The 17,511-nt window shown below is 41.2% G+C and overlaps 1 protein-coding gene and 1 long non-coding RNA gene across 2 annotated transcripts in view; both read right to left on the reverse strand.

Moving 5' to 3' along the window:
* LOC137644014 (uncharacterized) overlaps positions 1-17,511 on the reverse strand; it is a 358,557-nt gene that overhangs the window by 181,851 nt on the left and 159,195 nt on the right. The gene's annotated exons all lie outside the window — the stretch shown is intronic.
* Positions 10,672-11,736, reverse strand: LOC137644006 (uncharacterized). The gene is made up of 2 exons (XR_011045111.1): positions 11,198-11,736; positions 10,672-10,849 (listed from the first exon to the last, which is right to left on the reverse strand). It is a non-coding gene; the product is annotated as an uncharacterized lncRNA (long non-coding RNA).

Raw genomic sequence — 17,511 nt, forward strand, 5'->3', positions numbered from 1 at the left:
AATTTGAGGTGCCTTATCTCTAGCATTAGCTGACTTCTTACCTCTATTTTGAGGTGTCTTATCTCCAGCATAAAGGGCTTTTTTACCTCCATTTGAGGTGTCTTATCTCTAGCATAACGGGCTTTTTTATCTCCATTTTGAGGTGTCTTATCTCTGACATTAGGGGATTTTTTTACCTCGATTTTGAGGTGCATTACTTGTAGCATTAGAGGCTTTTTGACCTCTATTCTTAGGGGCCTTATATATAGCATTAAGCGCTTTTTACCTCGATTTTTTAGGAGCATTATTTCAATCATTAGAGGCTCTTTGACTTCTCTTTTTAAGGTGCCTTATTTATAGCATTAGGGGGCTTTTTTACCTCGATTTTGAGGTACATTACCTCTAGCATTAGAGGCTCTGTGACCTCTATATTTAGGTGCCTTATTTATACCATTAGATGCTTTTTGACCTCAGTTTTGAGGTGCATTTCTTTAAGCATTAGAGGCTCTTTGACCTCTATTTTTAGGAGCCTTATATATAGCATTAGGGGCTTTTTTACCTCGATTTTGAGTAGCATTACTTCAAGCATTAGAGGGTCTTTGACCTCTATTTTTAGGAGCCTTATATATAGCATTAGGGGCTTTTTTACCTCGATTTTGAGTAGCATTACTTCAAGCATTAGAGGGTCTTTGACCTCTATTTTTAGGAGCCTTATATATAGCATTAGGGGCTTTTTTACCTCGATTTTGAGTAGCATTACTTCAAGCATTAGAGGGTTCTTTGGCCTCTATTTTTAGGAGCCTTATATATAGCATTAGGGGCTTTTTTACCTCGATTTTGAGTAGCATTACTTCAAGCATTAGAGGGTCTTTGACCTCTATTTTTAGGAGCCTTATATATAGCATTAGGGGCTTTTTTACCTCGATTTTGAGTAGCATTACTTCAAGCATTAGAGGCTCTTTGACCTCTATTTTAGGTGCCTTATTTATAGCATTAGGGGCTTTTTGGCCTCGATTTTGAGGTGCATTACCTCTAGCATTAGAGGCTCTTTGACCTCTATATTTAGGTGCCTTATTCATAACAGTAGATGCTTTTTTACCTCGATTTTGTGATGCATTGCTTTAAGCATTAGAGGTTCTTTGACCTCTCTTTTTAGATGGCTTATTTATAGCATTAGGAGCTTTTTGACTTCTATTACTAGGAGCCTTATGTATAGCATTGGGGCTTTTTGACCTCGATTTTTAGGTGCATTACTTGTAGTATTAGAGGCTCTTTGACCTCTATTTTAGGTGCCTTATTTATAGCATTAGGGGCTTTTTTTACCTCGATTTTGAGGTGCATTACTTGTAGCACTTGAGTCTCTTTTACCTCTATTTTTAGGTGCCTTATTTCTAGCATTAAGGTTTTTTACCTTTATTTTGAGGTGCCTTATTTCTAGCATTAATGGGTTTTTTATCTCTATTTTCTGGTGCCTTGTTTCTCGTACTAGGGACTTTTTTACCTTTATTTCAAGGTGACTTACCTCTAGCATTAAAGGTTATTTTACGTCTTTGTTTAAAGCCTCTTCGTTGCTGTTCTCTTCTGTCTGTTCTAGTTTTTCAAGATCTTTAGTTTTTCAGTTTCCTTTGATATTTCATCTTCCAGTTTCCATAGTTCGTCAATTTCCTTCGAGATTTCATCGTATTTTTCCTAGTTCGTCAGTTTCCTTCTAGATTTCAAGAGAGATTTCAGTGCTGTTCGTCAGATTCCTCAGAGAAATCGATGGCATCCATATCTTTGTCCATCAGGGCGATGGGTAAAGACAGGAATGCTATAAATTTTCTCCGCATACGTCATCACGCTAAAGTATACGACCAGAAACACAATATATTTACCAATACGATCTGAATATGTCCTTTCTTCAATGTCGAATTTTGGGACTATCCCGTTGAAGAACCACACGTCACTCACCGTTCATTTGAACCGTTCTGTCTCCGTCCTTATTTCCTTAGTTCAAATAGTCTCCAATTATAGGACATCGTAGCAAAAGCCCAAGCAAAGGATCATTCAAGGCACGTATATTATGTTCAAAGCTCGAAAACTTTTGCAGCTACCACCAAAACCAGCTGTAGATGAAGGTGTTCCGAAGAGCCTCCTGTTGATCCTGTAGTTGTAATACACAATTCTCACAGTCAGCTCCCTGTTCCAAAAATAGCCATTAACAATGTTCACTGCGTTGCATGCTTAGTTTGAAAAAAAAAGAGATCAGGTCTTCAGAAGTCATTTGAAGCTCTGGGCGGAGCCATTCAGAACTGCTCCGGGAAGATTCCATTCTGGAGTCATTCAGAACTCCATGCTAAGTTTACGGCTATTTCTTCTGAAGGCATTTGGAGATCCTGGAAAGTTTTCTTCCGAAGCCGTTCAAAATCTGTTTTAGGGTCATTCAGAACCCCATGCTAAGTCCACGGCTATGTCTTCTGAAGCCTTTTGAATATCCCTTAAAATTTCCTTCAGGGGCCGTTCAGGGAACTCCAGGAAAAAAAAATCTGTTCTGGAGTCATTCAGAACTCCATGCCAAGTCTACGGTTGTTTCTTCTGAAGGCATTTGGAAATCCGGGAAAGTTTTCTTCCAAAGTCGTTCAGAGATTCTTTTCTAGGGTCATTCAGAACTCCATGCTAAGTCTATGGCCATTTCCTCTGAAGCTATTCTGAGATCCGTGAAGATTTTCTTCCGAAGCCGTTTAAGACTCGCGAAAAAACACTTTTTTCGGTTCAATAATCCCTAGTAGCTCATCATCATCATCATAATAATGATAATGATAATGATAATAATATTAATGATAATAATAATAATAATGATAATGATAATGATAATAATGATAATAATAATGGTAATAATAATAGTAATGATAATAATGAACTACCTGATTTGATTTATGGATTTGAGTCTGAAAGTTCTGAAGTCGTTCAACGCTCGGATTTGCAATTTGAGGGAAAAGTTAAGAGACTGAATAGGAAGATGAAAAGATGATTAATACTATAATTTATGACTTTCATTATTAAGTAACGCCTGCAGCGCACTCGGCGATCGAACACAGGCGAAGGGTAATTGACAATTTCAGCAAACCGCATTGAAATAACCGAAGGCTTCGACTTATTTTTCAGGTTTGGGCTTTAAAACAATCCATTTTCGGTACGAATCGATATCAGAGCCGTTCGAAACAAAGAAAATACGTCTCGGAAAAACGCATTTCACGAGTACTTTTCTGAAGAATTTATTTTAGATAATCAATAATGACGTAATATTCACATGATTTTTCCAATGGAATTATTACTTTCTAGATTTTTTTCGAAGGCGATGGATGTTACTAGGTGTATATGTTATGTTTCTACCAATGGTTTATATATTCACACACACACTCACGCACACGCAAACACACACACACACACACTCACGCACACGCAAACACACACACACACACACACACATATATATATATATATATATATATATATATATATATATATATATATATATATATATATGTGTGTGTGTTTTAGATATTCATACTAATTGTCCAAAGAATCGATAATCAACAAATTTTGTGGTCGCCGGCCTTTCAAAACCAAACTAACATGCAAGGAAAGTGTAAAATCAAAATTATTGACTTATTTCTTCCGGTTATATATGGGTTCTACTGCAAGTTTACAATATTATTGCAAAATTAAAATGTTATTTTTATTAATAAAATACATTTTTGAATATACTTACCCGATAATCATGTAGCTGTCAACTCCGTTGCCCGACAGAATTCTATGGAGGGATACGCCAGCTATCACAATACTAGAAGGGGGTGTACTTACCAGCGCCACCTGTGGCCAGGTACTCAATCATTTGTTGTTGACACCTCCTCAATTATTCCTCGGTCCACTGGTTCTCTCTGGGGAGGAAAGGGAGGGTCGATTAAATCATGATTATCGGGTAAGTATATTCAAAAATTTATTTTATTAATAAAAATAACATTTTTCAATATTAAACTTACCCGATAATCATGTAGCTGATTCACACCCAGGGAGGTGGGTGAAAACCAGTGTACAAGATTAAAGGATAGCTAAGTATCCCATATTTCATATAACAGTTATCTCAAATAACAATGAAATAATAAGTACCTGGTAAGGAAGTCGAATAGAACCGTTACTCTGCCTCTTTATTTAAAGTTCGTCTTCCTTACTGAGCGCAGCGTTCCTCTTGGAGGCTGAATCAACCCAAAGGTGCCAAAGTACACGGGGTTGCAACCCCTACTAAAGGACCTCTACCAAACCTTTAACCCAGGCGCTTCTCAAGAATGAATAGACCACCCGCCAAATCCAAGGATGCGGAAGGCTTCTTAGCCTACCGTAACAACCATAAAAAACAACAATAAAAGTATTCAAGAGAAAGGTTAAAAAAGGTTATGGGATTAAGGGAATGTAGTGGCTGAGCCCTCACCTACTACTGCACTCGCTGCTACGAATGGTCCCAGGGTGTAGCAGTTCTCGTAAAGAGACTGGACATCTTTCAGATAAAATGATGCAAACACTGACTTGCTCCTCCAATAGGTTGCATCCATTATGCTCTGCAGAGAACGGTTTTTATTAAAGGCCAACGAAGTAGCTACAGCTCTTACTTCGTGGGTCCTTACCTTCAGCAATGCAAGGTCTTCCTCCTTTAAGTGAGAATGTGCTTCTCTGATCAGAAGCCTTATATAGTACGAAAGCCCATTCTTGGACATGGGTCTCGAGGGTTTCTTGATGGCACACCATAAGGCTTCTGACTGTCCTCGAATAGGTTTAGACCTCTTCAGATAATATTTGAGAGCTCTGACAGGGCAAAGAACTCTCTCTAGTTCGTTACCTACCATGTTGGAGAGGCTAGGTATTTCGAACGATCTAGGCCAAGGACGTGAAGGAAGCTCGTTCTTTGCTAGGAATCCAAGCTGAAAAGAACATGTTGCAGATTCGGTTGTGAAACCAATGTTCTTGCTGAAGGCATGAACCTCACTGACTCTCTTAGCTGTTGCAAGGCAAACGAGAAAAGCAGTCTTGAGGGTAAGATCCTTGAAGGAAGCTGACTGGAGAGGTTCGAACCTAGATGTCATAAGGAACCTTAAGACTACGTCTAGATTCCAGCCTGGAGTGGAAATACGACGTTCTTTAGACGTCTCAAAAGACTTGAGAATGTCTTGAAGGTCCTTGTTGGAAGACAGGTCCAAACCCCTGTGGCGGAGAACTGAGGCCAACATGCTCCTATATCCTTTAATCGTAGGTGTTGAAAGGGATCTCTCATTCCTAAGATGTAGAAGGAAGTCAGCTATTTGGATCACAGAGGTATTGGTAGAGGAAATTGAATTGGCTCTACACCAGCTTCGGAAGACCTCCCACTTAGACTGGTAGACTCTACGAGTGGAAACTCTTCTAGCTCTGGCAATCGCACTGGCTGCCTCCTTCGAAAAGCCTCTAGCTCTAGCGAATCTTTCGACAGTCTGAAGGCAGTCAGCCGAAGAGCGTGGAGGTTTGGATGCAACCTGTCTACGTGTGGTTGACGTAGAAGGTCCACTCTTAGAGGTAGAGTCCTGGGGAAGTCGACTAGCCATTGAAGTACCTCTGTGTACCATTCTCTTGCAGGCCAAAGGGGAGCAACCAGCGTCAGCCGTGTCCCTTCGTGCGAGACGAATTTCTGCAGAACTTTGTTTATTATCTTGAACGGAGGGAATGCGTACAGGTCGAGATGGGACCAGTTCAGAAGAAAAGCATCCACATGAACCGCTGCAGGGTCTGGAACAGGGGAACAATAAAGCGGGAGTCTCTTGGTAATGGAGGTGGCAAACAGATCTATGGTAGGTTGACCCCACAAGGTCCAAAGTCTGTTGCACACACTCTTGTGGAGGGTCCATTCCGTGGGAATGACCTGATTCCTTCTGCTGAGGCGATCCGCTGAAACATTCATATCGCCCTGGATGAACCTCGTGACCAGAGTGAGGTTTAGACCTCTTGACCAAATGAGGAGGTCCCTTGCGATCTCGTAAAGGCTCCTCGAATGGGTCCCTCCTTGCTTGGAGTTGTAAGCCAAGGCTGTGGTGTTGTCTGAATTCACCTCCACCACTTTGCCTAGCAGGAGGGACTTGAAGTTCAACAGGGCTAGATGAACTGCTAACAGTTCCTTGCAGTTGATGTGGAGTAATCCTTGTTCCTTGTTCCATACTCCTGAGAATTCCCGTCCGTCCAAGGTCGCACCCCAGCCCGAGTCCGATGCATCTGAGAAGAGATGAAGATTGGGGGTCTGGATGGCCAATGATAGACCCTCCTTGAGAAGGAGATTGTGCTTCCACCACAGGAGAGTGGTCTTCATCTCTTGGTTGATAGGGATAGAGACTGCTTCTAGAGTCGAGCCCTTGTCCCAATGAGCAGCAAGATGGAATTGAAGAGGGCGGAGGTGGAGTCTTCCTAGCTCGACAAACAGGGCCAGTGATGAGAGGGTCCCTGTGAGACTCATCCACTGTCTCACTGAGCAATTGCTCCTCTTCAGCATGCTCATGATGCACTCTAGGGCTTGGTTTATCCTGGGGGCCGATGGAAAAGCCCGAAAATCCTGACTCTGAATCTCCATTCCCAGGTACACAATGGATTGGGAGGGAATGAGTTGAGATTTCTCTATATTGACTAATAGACCTAGGTCTCTGATTAAGTCTAAAGTCCAATTGAGGTTCTCCAGACAACGACGACTCGTGGAGGCTCTCAACAGCCAGTCGTCTAGGTAGAGGGAGGCTCTGATGTTCGATAAGTGTAGGAATTTCGCTACATTCCTCATCAGATGAGTAAAGACCATAGGAGCTGTGCTTAGGCCAAAACACAGGGCTTGGAACTGATAGACAACCTTTCCGAAAACGAATCTCAGGAAAGGTTGGGAGTCTGGATGAATGGGAACGTGAAAGTATGCACCTTTCAAGTCCAACGAGACCATCCAGTCCTCCTGTCTGACCGCTGCTAAGACCGACTTGGTCGTCTCCATCGTGAACGTCTGCTTGGTGACATACTCGTTGAGAGAGCTGACGTCCAGCACCGGTCTCCAACCTCCTGTCTTCTTGGCCACAAGAAAGAGACGGTTGTAGAAGCCCGGGGATTGATGGTCCCGGACTATAACCACTGCCTTCTTCTGCACAAGTAGCGACACCTCCTGTTGCAATGCTAGCCTCTTGTCCTCTTCTTTGTAGTTGGGAGAGAGGTTGATGGGCGATGTGGTCAGAGGTGGTTTGAGGCAGAATGGAATCCTGTAACCGTACCTCAGCCAACTGACAGACTGTGCGTCTGCACCTCTCTTCTCCCAGGCTCGCCAGAAGATCTTGAGTCTGGCTCCTACTGTTGTCTGGAGAATCTGAGAGTCAGTTCTTTCCCTTAGATGTCCTGGATCCTTTCCTAGACTTGCTCCTGTGAGAGTCTGGACGGGAGCTTCCTCGGCTGGGGGCTCTACCACGAAAGGGCGGTATGAACCTCGTAGCCGGGGTATCAGCCACTGGGGAGCGATAAGTCTTGGGGACTGAGGTGGCAACCTTAGACTTACGAGCCGATGAGGCTACAAGATCGTGCGTGTCCTTTTGTATCAGGGCAGCCGACAAGTCCTTAACTAGCTCCTCGGGAAAGAGGAACTTTGAGAGTGGAGCAAAAAGGAGTTGTGACCGTTGGCAAGGTGTAATGCTGGCGGAAAGGAAGGTACACAGTTGTTCCCTTTTCTTCAACACCCCTGATACAAATAACGACGCTAGCTCACCCGATCCATCTCTGATGGCCTTATCCATGCAGGACATTATTAGCATGGCAGAATCTTTGTCCGCAGGAGAGGTTTTCTTGCTGAGGGCTCCCAGGCACCAGTCGAGAAAGTTGAACATTTCAAATGCTCTGAACAACCCTTTCAGAAAATGATCCAGGTCTGAGAAGGTCCAACAAACCTTCGAGCGTCTCATAGCAGTTCTCCGAGGCGAGTCCACCAGACTTGAGAAGTCAGCCTGGGCAGAGGCAGGTACTCCTAAGCCTGGTGCTTCCCCTGTGGCATACCAAACGCAACCTTTCGAAGCGAGCTTCGTTGGAGGGAACATGAAGGAAGTCTTGCCAAGGTGTTGTTTAGACTGCAGCCACTCCCCTAAGATCCTTAAAGCCCTCTTGGAGGATCTAGCTAGGACAAGCTTAGTATAGTTGGACTTAGCTTGTTGTACGCCCAGCGAAAACTCAGATGGTGGAGAGCGGGGAATAGCAGAGACGAAGTGGTCTGGGTAAATCTCCCTGAGTAGAGCCAAGACCTTACGAAAATCAATCGACAATGGAGAAAGCTTAGATTCGTCCACGTCTGATGAGGGATCAAGGTGTGCCTCCTCATCATCCGACACCTCATCAGCAGAGGGTAGCGAAGCGATCGGACCAGAATGCTGAACCGCAGAGTCAGAACGGGTAGGAACAATAACAGTGGTTTCCTCTTCCAGTAACTGTTGAGGGAAAACCTGAGGCTCAGACTGCAAAGGCTGAACAACAGACGAAGCAGAAGGCAGGCGCATGGGTGAAGGAGGTTGACTCCTAGCAAGAGAGGTTGAACCCAAGGATTGCACAAGCTGAGCGGAGGACGGAGGCGGAGTAGTCCGTTCCTGTTCCTGTGAGATGAGCGGAGCATGATGAGGTTGAGGCTGCGCAGAACAAGGTAAAGTTCTCGCAAGCTGAGGCTCCTGAGGCGCAAGTCCAGGGTGTAGAGGAGCTTGTCTTGAGGAGGGTTGAGCTCGCTGCAGCGATGGCTGAGCAGACAGACTCACGGAGGGGAGAGGTTGTTGTACCCCAACCGAGAGTTGCACCACTGGTGGAGCAGCAAGGGGAGGCGGAGGAAGAGTGGAATAACTCTCCTGATCCCAAAGCAAGGGTTGCCTTAAAGAAGGCTGAGGCTGAACACCACTGGGAACAGCGAACTCCGAAAGTGGCTCAACATCGTACGCCTGGCAGATGGTGCTGCGACCAGGCGGAGCAAGTGCAGGCGGGGCGAGCACAGGCGGAGCGAGAACAGGCGGAGGGAGTGTAGGCGGAGGAGGAGGTGCAACACTCTCAGCCCGACACTCACGCATCAAGTCCGAAAGCTGAGCTTGCATGGACTGAAGCAGGGTCCACTTGGGATCGGCAGAAACGATAACAGACTGAGGTAAAGTCACAGTCGGGCTCTGTTTTGGCAGAACCTTACTCCTCTTGGGCGGAGTACAGTCGACAGATGACTGAGGCGAGTCAGAGCTGAGCCAATGACTGCAACCTGGCTGAGCACTCGCGGACTGGACTCTACGTTTAAGCGGTCTCGAGACCTGAGACCAACGTTTCTTCCCTGCTAGTTGATCAGCGGACGAGAATAAGACGGGCTCAATCGTCTGCAGGTGGGAGTGACGGTCTAAGGAAGACACGCCCGCAACCACCGAGGATAGTTCTGTGCGCCTAACAAGGCCTGTCGAACCCTTAAGCCCTTCGACATTGCTTCTCCCCTGGGCATGGGAGCTTGCAAGAGGTCCCGGACTGGGAGGACGACTGGCTCGCACAGAAAAATCCTCACGCACCACACTGGCACCACTAGCACTTGGCACTGCACCGACACTAGCACTCGTCACAGCACTGGCACTAATTCCACCCACTGCACTCTTGACCTTCAGTTCTTTAACTTCGGCCATCAGAGACTTATGGTCACTTACCACTGATTCTACTTTATCGCCTAAAGCCTGAATAGCACGCAAAACAACTGACATATCAGGCGGAGGGCACACAGTAGGTTCGGGGGTAGCCACTACAGGGGTAGGAAAAGGTAGGGGATCATGAGGTGAGGAAAACATAGAAGAGTGAGAAGAACTTCTCCTAACTCTACCTCTCTCTAACTTAGATGAATATTTTAAAAGACGGACAAATTCCAATTCCGAAAGTCCGGCGCATTCCTCACATCGATTTTCTAATAGACAGGGCCTGTCCCTACAGTCAGAACAAGCGTTGTGAGGATCTACCGAGGCCTTCGGAATACGCCTATTGCAAGACCTACATCGTCTATGGGAGGGGGCTTGCGAAACGTCAGACATCTTGTTTCAAAGAGTTAGCCAAAGGGTGATCCAAAAACAAGCAAAATTCGTTAACCGTTATATCAGTATTATATAAAAGCTATCTAGCTAATATAAGAAGGATTCCAGTAAAGCGACAGCCGTTAATCTGAGAGAATACTTCACCAAATATCCGTGAAAAAACTCGAAGACCATAAGCGTATCCCAGAACGTCTAGCCGGAAGCACGACAGAGGAATAATTGAGGAGGTGTCAACAACAAATGATTGAGTACCTGGCCACAGGTGGCGCTGGTAAGTACACCCCCTTCTAGTATTGTGATAGCTGGCGTATCCCTCCATAGAATTCTGTCGGGCAACGGAGTTGACAGCTACATGATTATCGGGTAAGTTTAATATTGAAAAATTTCCCTTGTTAAAATTGTCGAAAGTAACAAAGTTTTCTTAATTAGGGATATCATTTTCCATAATTGGACTTTTAATAGCTTTAATCTTTACAAGCTGAACCGAAAGCAAAACATAAATAGCAGATGGACAGACAGCAATACCTAATGAACTAAATTCTATCAAGGAGACACCAAAAACACTGGTAAAAACTATAGGCACCAAGGAAACACATAAAATAATTAATTTGTATATTAACAATATACTAACAAATAGAGAACTTCCCTTAAGTAAACATAAGCAACTTAAATAAACTATTAGAGGCTCTCAATAACTGCCCGAGGTCCTGAAGTAATTACAGCTAGATGCGAAGTAGTGGGTATAACACAATGTCTCCATTCAGTTCGGTAATCACCTGTAAATTTCGATAGGTCATCAATTAAAATTACCAAGCAGAACTAAAGGTTATGAAAATGGCCTATCATTCCTGGCTTACCAGTCAATTACACATTTAATCAATTTGACATAAAATGGCTATTGACTAACCTAGAACAATCGAATAATGTTGACTGGATACTCCCTAAAGGATAAACAATTGCTAACGTTAACCTGGATATATGCCAAGACACAAGACACTTAAATTTGGCTCATAGATGATTACATATATATTAAAGACATGCAAGGCCTTACTTAAGAAATAGCTTTCCTAAGCTGGAATTTACAAAGGGCTTGACTTGAGACCCACTCTCTAGTTGACCCTTACCTGTAATTAATTCCAGAGCGGCAAATGGCAATATTAAGAGGTTATGTTCTGGCTCTTGATCAAGCCTCTTGACACGACGAGGACGAGCGTTGTAGAACTTCATCAAATCACGGCACTTTGTTCAACATGGTAGGTCACTCCCAAGGATCAATCTACACCACGATCATGGCTGGTATATAGGGCTTTTAAAAGTAGGAGAAAATCTTATCCATCAAAGTCCTAGTGATAAAAGCACAAGGTTAAAATATCCTACGAGAGTGTGGCTTCCGAGTCGGAGACAATTCGTTGCCAGACTGCTTCGGCTAACTAAGTCAGTCCCGAAGTAAAAATTTTTTCCCGATAACAACGGGTAACAGGTTAAAGGGTCTATTTAAAAGTGGGTCAAGGGTAATTACATAAGGGAAAAGTAATTAATATAAATTAACCAATTTACATATCTTATGTCTTAACATATGAAAGACGTTAATAATATACTAAAATTTAATTTCTTTTAGTCCACCACCAGCGATGCAACTTTTTTAGTACAAAAAATTGCATCTAAAAATATAAACAATGCACTAATATTTCACTCCGTTAAAATCTCCCTGGTCTTCTGCTCACTAACTATAGCAGCCTTTCTTTTGACATGGGGAGGCTCTGATAAAAGTTTAACTGAATCATTAGTCGACGAAAGTTCCGAATCATCTAATCTTTCAAGAAAAGGAACCAGTGTTGTAATGTGTCTTAACAACTTCCCTAGTAGAACCCTTTTGTATCGATGCTCCTGTAACTTCACCGATACTGTTATATTGCAATTCTTTCACCAAACCCATAGGATAATTGTTAGGTTTTGTGTGCACCTCTTTCAGTAGGACAATATCCCCAATTTTAATACCCCTCTGTGTAATTGGTCGGTATCTATCCTTTTTATCAACAGCTTGGTCAATCAGTGTACCCAAAAACTCGTTATGATATTTTGATAACAGATTATTTCTGACTTTCCTTAATTTCATATACTCATCTTTAACCTGTTGGGGATTTACACAAGGTTGCCAGTCAGGATCCTCATCTGGTATACCCTGTAATTCTGGAAGGAGGTTCATGGAAGTCAGTTCATAGCCTTTAACTAACTGTTCAGGTGTAATTGGTTCAGGTATAAAGTCTAAATCTTCTTCTCTAAGGGATTCCTTAAAGGCTATAGGTCTCCTATTAACAAGGTGAACAGTGTGGCAAACAATAAATTCAAAGTCATCATAAGATAAAACAAGATTTTTTATACTTCCAAACAACAATCTTTTAACCTGTTTGACACAAACTTCAACAAGAGATCCAAGCTTACTGCATCCTTTAAAATATTGCTGAAACTGTATAGGGCGAATATTGTTTTCTTCAAAATATAACTGACTAGCATGATCACTTAAAAAGTTCTGCATCACATTAGCCCCAGCTACAAGCTGTGTCCCCATATCACTGACGCATAATTCAGGGATTCCATAATCAAAACAATGCAGCTGGAAAGATCGCAAGAATTCTTTTACACCAAGATCCTTGCAAATTTTAAGATTCACTGCCCTACTCCAAGTACATGTAATGCATAATAACCACACTTTTTGAGTTTCATTATTCTTCCTAACATGGAAAGGACCCATATGATCAATGAAAACATTAGCAAATGGCTTGGATGGTAAATTAGACCTGAATTCCCAATATGAATTCTGACTAAGTTTGAAAGTTCTATTACAAAAACGCCTACAATGCACACATTGTTTTAATGCTTTTTTGATGGTCGAAAAATGCCTAGGGATATGAAATTGTCGTCGTATTTCAGCTAGAACTGAATAACATCCTGCATGAAACAGATTGAAATGAACATCCAAAATAATTAACTTCGTCAAAGCACTGTCTCTCGGCAGTAAAATAGGAAAACCATTATTGCTAAACCATTTCTTAAATTTGCTTTTAACCCTAAGAATACCATTTTCATCCATGAATATATTAAGCTGAGTAATGAGGTTAGGAATGGCCTTCAGATTAAAACTATTCTTATTTTGAAAGTAAGCAAAGATCTCTGGAAACCACTTCCTTTGCTCTGTTATAACAACTCTCTTACTAGCTTCTGCAAAGAGATTAGTGTTGGTATCAGATGAGGTTTGAGAACATATACCTGCCTTTGACTTCCAGTTTCTTATTCCTACTAGTATTCTTCGATAAATCAGAATCAACTTACGAAAGCTGGAATAATTGCAGGGATCAATAACATATTCAGGAAAACCTGTTAAGGAAGAAAAAGTAGTTTGAGAAAGTTCTGCCCCTAAAGGTGCATTCAACTTTGAGAGGTACCCAGAGTCTGTGACAGTCATGGGATTTGGAATAATAAAAGTCATGTCATGTTCCACACCAGGGAGGTCATCCAACTTCTTGCCTGGACCGACGAGAAAATTAGTTTTATACAACTGCTTATGTGAGAGGCATCTAGTAACACAGTCGGCCGGATTCTCTTTCCCTGAAATGAAACAGAATCTTATTGGAAATCGTTGACACAATTTTTGAATATTACCAATTCTATTCATTACGAAAGTTGAACACCTTTGCATTTTATCCAGTTTCTGGGAGGAAGAATTAAGCCAGTGTAGGGCACAAAGAGAATCAGCATAGAGAACCATTTCTACTATGTTAACAGGTTTCAGGCAAGAAGGTCCAGAGATATCTCTTTGCAGTTCCACGAGAGTTTCGACACCCAAAACAATGGCATTTAACTCTAATGAAGGAATTGACTTATTCTCCAGCTGAGTGTTAATCATACGGTTCTTAGCTTGAACAAAACTCACCTTACCAGATTCAACGTGCTGCAAAAAAATTACTGAACCATATAAGTCGTGACTAGCATCAGTATAAGCCATAAGCTTATAAGTACCATTCCTTGGTCCGACATATCTACCTATCTTAATGGGAGGAGAAGCATTAGCTTGTTTACATATATTTCCCCATTCACGTTGAAGCTCTAATGGCAACAATGCATCCCAACCAAGGTTTTTATTGCACTGAAGCCTGTGCATAAACAAACGGCTTCTGTTTAAAATAGGCATGTTAAAGCCATATATGTCAAATTGAGAAGCAATTGTTCCTAAAACAGCACGTTTAGTGGTGGCCTTGCCATCAAGGCAAATAGGCTTTGTAAATATTTCATCTCTTACTCTGTCCCATGCAAGACCAAACAACTTTGTAGTTTCAGGGGTCTGAGTTTTCATGTCTTCATCTATCTTAATTTGTAAGGAATTATCATTAGTGATAATCTGCTGAACCTCGAATTTGTACGGAGCAAAAATGCGAGGCAGCTCATTATAAGCCCATTCTAAAGACTCTCCAGTTTCCATGGTAATTGCACCATTATCCATATACAGCAAGGTATACATTAAATGTTTTAATTCTGACAAATCTTTATCCTTTTCTTCCTTAAAAGCTAAAATATAATATAAGGAAAGCATTAACAAAAACGGGCTACAACGCAACCCAAAACTCAGCCTCACATTGCGATAAGCAACAACAGAAAAGTCCCCAGCTTTAACATTTTTATACCAAAGAAACAGCAATTTTGACTGATCAGATTCACTTAATGAAAGCATATTGAATGCTTTTTTCAAGTCATAGGTAAGCAATTTCTGACCGAACCTTAAATGAAGAAAAGCTGAGGATAGCTTTTGGTTCAATGTGGGACCTGGATGCATACACTGGTTGAGAGAGAGGCTTAGTTTCTTATTTTTCTCATTCTCTCTCAAATTGGATAAAAAGACTACACGACACTTAGTCGTCTCCCTCTCAGGCTTAAAAATTCCTATGTGAGGAAGAAAAGCATAATCTGGGTGCAGGGCTTTATATTGTTCAAGATCATGAATAGGTTTTATTATACCAGCTGCTATTTGATCCTTAATAGTCTGATCCATTAAATGTAAATAACCCACATTATTTTTAAGCTTCCTAAAATTAGACTTCAAAATTACCTCTGCTAAATGTTCATTTTTCGATAGCAAGTGTGATACCTCACCATTCCAAAGTAAGGGAACTCGAATCCTACCATCTACTTCTCTAGATATATTATTAAAAGTATAATCAACTAACTGCTTATTCAGTTCTACAGTCTCTTCCTCATAAATAGTTTGGTCATAATTAATGAATTTAGGGCATTCAAGCTCCAATATTTCATTTGTTGCCTTTTGTAGTTTACACTCCATAAGCTTTCCCTTGTCATTCAAAACCGAAAAATTACTACTAACTTTCAAAGTATCATAGTGAAGGTCATGAACCTCATCATCCAAAGTAGGTATGATAGAATCTGCAACAAATAACGAGTGAGTGTGGACACTTACTAAAGACTCCACACTAGGTGGACTAGGAATACTAGCACTAACAGACATCGAATGACATGGCAAAAAATCTATATTATCGATCAATCTTTGAACATTGCCTACCAACATAACGCCCATTGGGGAATCTACATATACTGACAGAGTACCCTTTCCAAACAGGACGTCTTTACTTGGAATACAATAAGCAGCATCAGAACCAAGCAGAAATTCAATATCCTTTACTTCCCGGATATTTGAATGAAGACCCCCATCAGCAAATGAAAACCCTTTATCTAAAAAACCCTTCACTGCCGTGCCGAGCATCGGCAAATTCAACTTAATCTTTATTTCAGGAATAACCATGGCTGGAATCTTATAACGACCATTTCCTAGTGTAATAGGCACCTGAACTACCTTGTTCCGATAAGTTTTAACACCATTGAAACCATGAATTGTAAGATTAACATTATTTCTGATAGTTTCAAAGTCATAAGTATCAGCTAATTTCTGTGAAACAAAAGTACTTTGAGACCCACTGTCTTTTATACCCCTATACAAGCGCTCTTGTCCAACAATGCCAAAAGTGAAAGTAGGAAGAACAGAGTCACTAACGAAATTTGAGAACACTGTAACCCCATTATTTGTTTCTGTGCTTGCTATAGCTTCTTCACTTTTCTTACAATCAGATGAATTATCTTTGTTACACAGAAAAGAAAAATGCCAGCCAAAACATTTAAAACACTTTTGTTTAAACCTAAAATTACATTTAGCAGTGGGATGCGAAAAACTAGCACATTTCAAACAGCCTTTAAAATACTTCAATTTATCTACTTTAGACTGAGGAGTAGGAAATTTTGTACATTTATATAGTAAATGATTGAAATCCTTACCATGAACCTTAGAACATAACGAACAACTAGGTAGGACTTTATTCTTAGGAGAATGCACTTTAACTGCCAAACTAGCAAAACTATCAGCATTTTCAGCACTACCATTGCATGATAAGGAATGCTTTGAAGGCGTAACATTTGACACTTTTCTCGAGTTTTCATACCTCTCGCAAGCTACAAAAAAGTTATCCAAAATTTCCGTAATTGAAGGAGAAGTCTTATTAGTAATTTGCACTAACTCTTTTCTAAATTCATCATTCAAACCTAGCCAAGCAAAATAAGTCAAAAAATCATCAGAGGACATTTGCAAAACCTTAGTAGACTCACATAAATTCCTTAACCTAGATACATAATTAAATGGGTCATCACCTGGATTTAGTTTCAACTCTGTTAGTTTCTTAACGGTGGAAGACTTCCTAACTTCTTCCGAAGCAAAAGCTTTAATCAAGAGCGTTTTAGCATCTTGGTAACTCTGTTTATCTGCTTCAAGAGAATTCAGCAAAACCTTAGCCCGACCTTCAACTTGCTGTTTAAGCAAAAGTAACAAATCCCTATCGGGATATTTATAAACACCAGTAGTAGCCTCAAATTCTACAAAAAACTGTAAGAGATCCTCATTTTCCTTGCTACTAAATTTTGGGAGGGGAGCTGTTGGCTGCTTTAATAAACTAAGAGCCGTGTCCGTGACACTACGGGAAGGAGAAACTTCAAGTAAAGGGAAACATCTCTCTATCTTCTCTAAATAATCAATACAACCCAAACATTCCTCTTCTAATTCGAGTTCTGTAACTGCGCTATCCTCAAACTTTAAATTTTGAATTTTAGAATCCAAGTCTAACAAACCCTTCTGGTAACTTAACAGGAGACACTTTTCCGGGATGCAGTAAAATTTGCATAGGACCCCAATTTATTAAAGGCATCAGTTACTTTCTTACGAATAACCTTTCTCTGAGTAAGAAGCAATTTTAAATTTGACATTATATCTTACTTGACAAAAAATCACCAACAACAAAGATCGTTAATAGAAAACCCGTGGGAGTGAGCTACAGCTAAACTAGTACAACCTAATTTTGAGAGCCTCTTAATTAATTACCTAACATGC

Source organism: Palaemon carinicauda, chromosome 1, assembly GCF_036898095.1.
Source record: "Palaemon carinicauda isolate YSFRI2023 chromosome 1, ASM3689809v2, whole genome shotgun sequence".
NCBI classification, from domain to species: domain Eukaryota; kingdom Metazoa; phylum Arthropoda; class Malacostraca; order Decapoda; family Palaemonidae; genus Palaemon; species Palaemon carinicauda.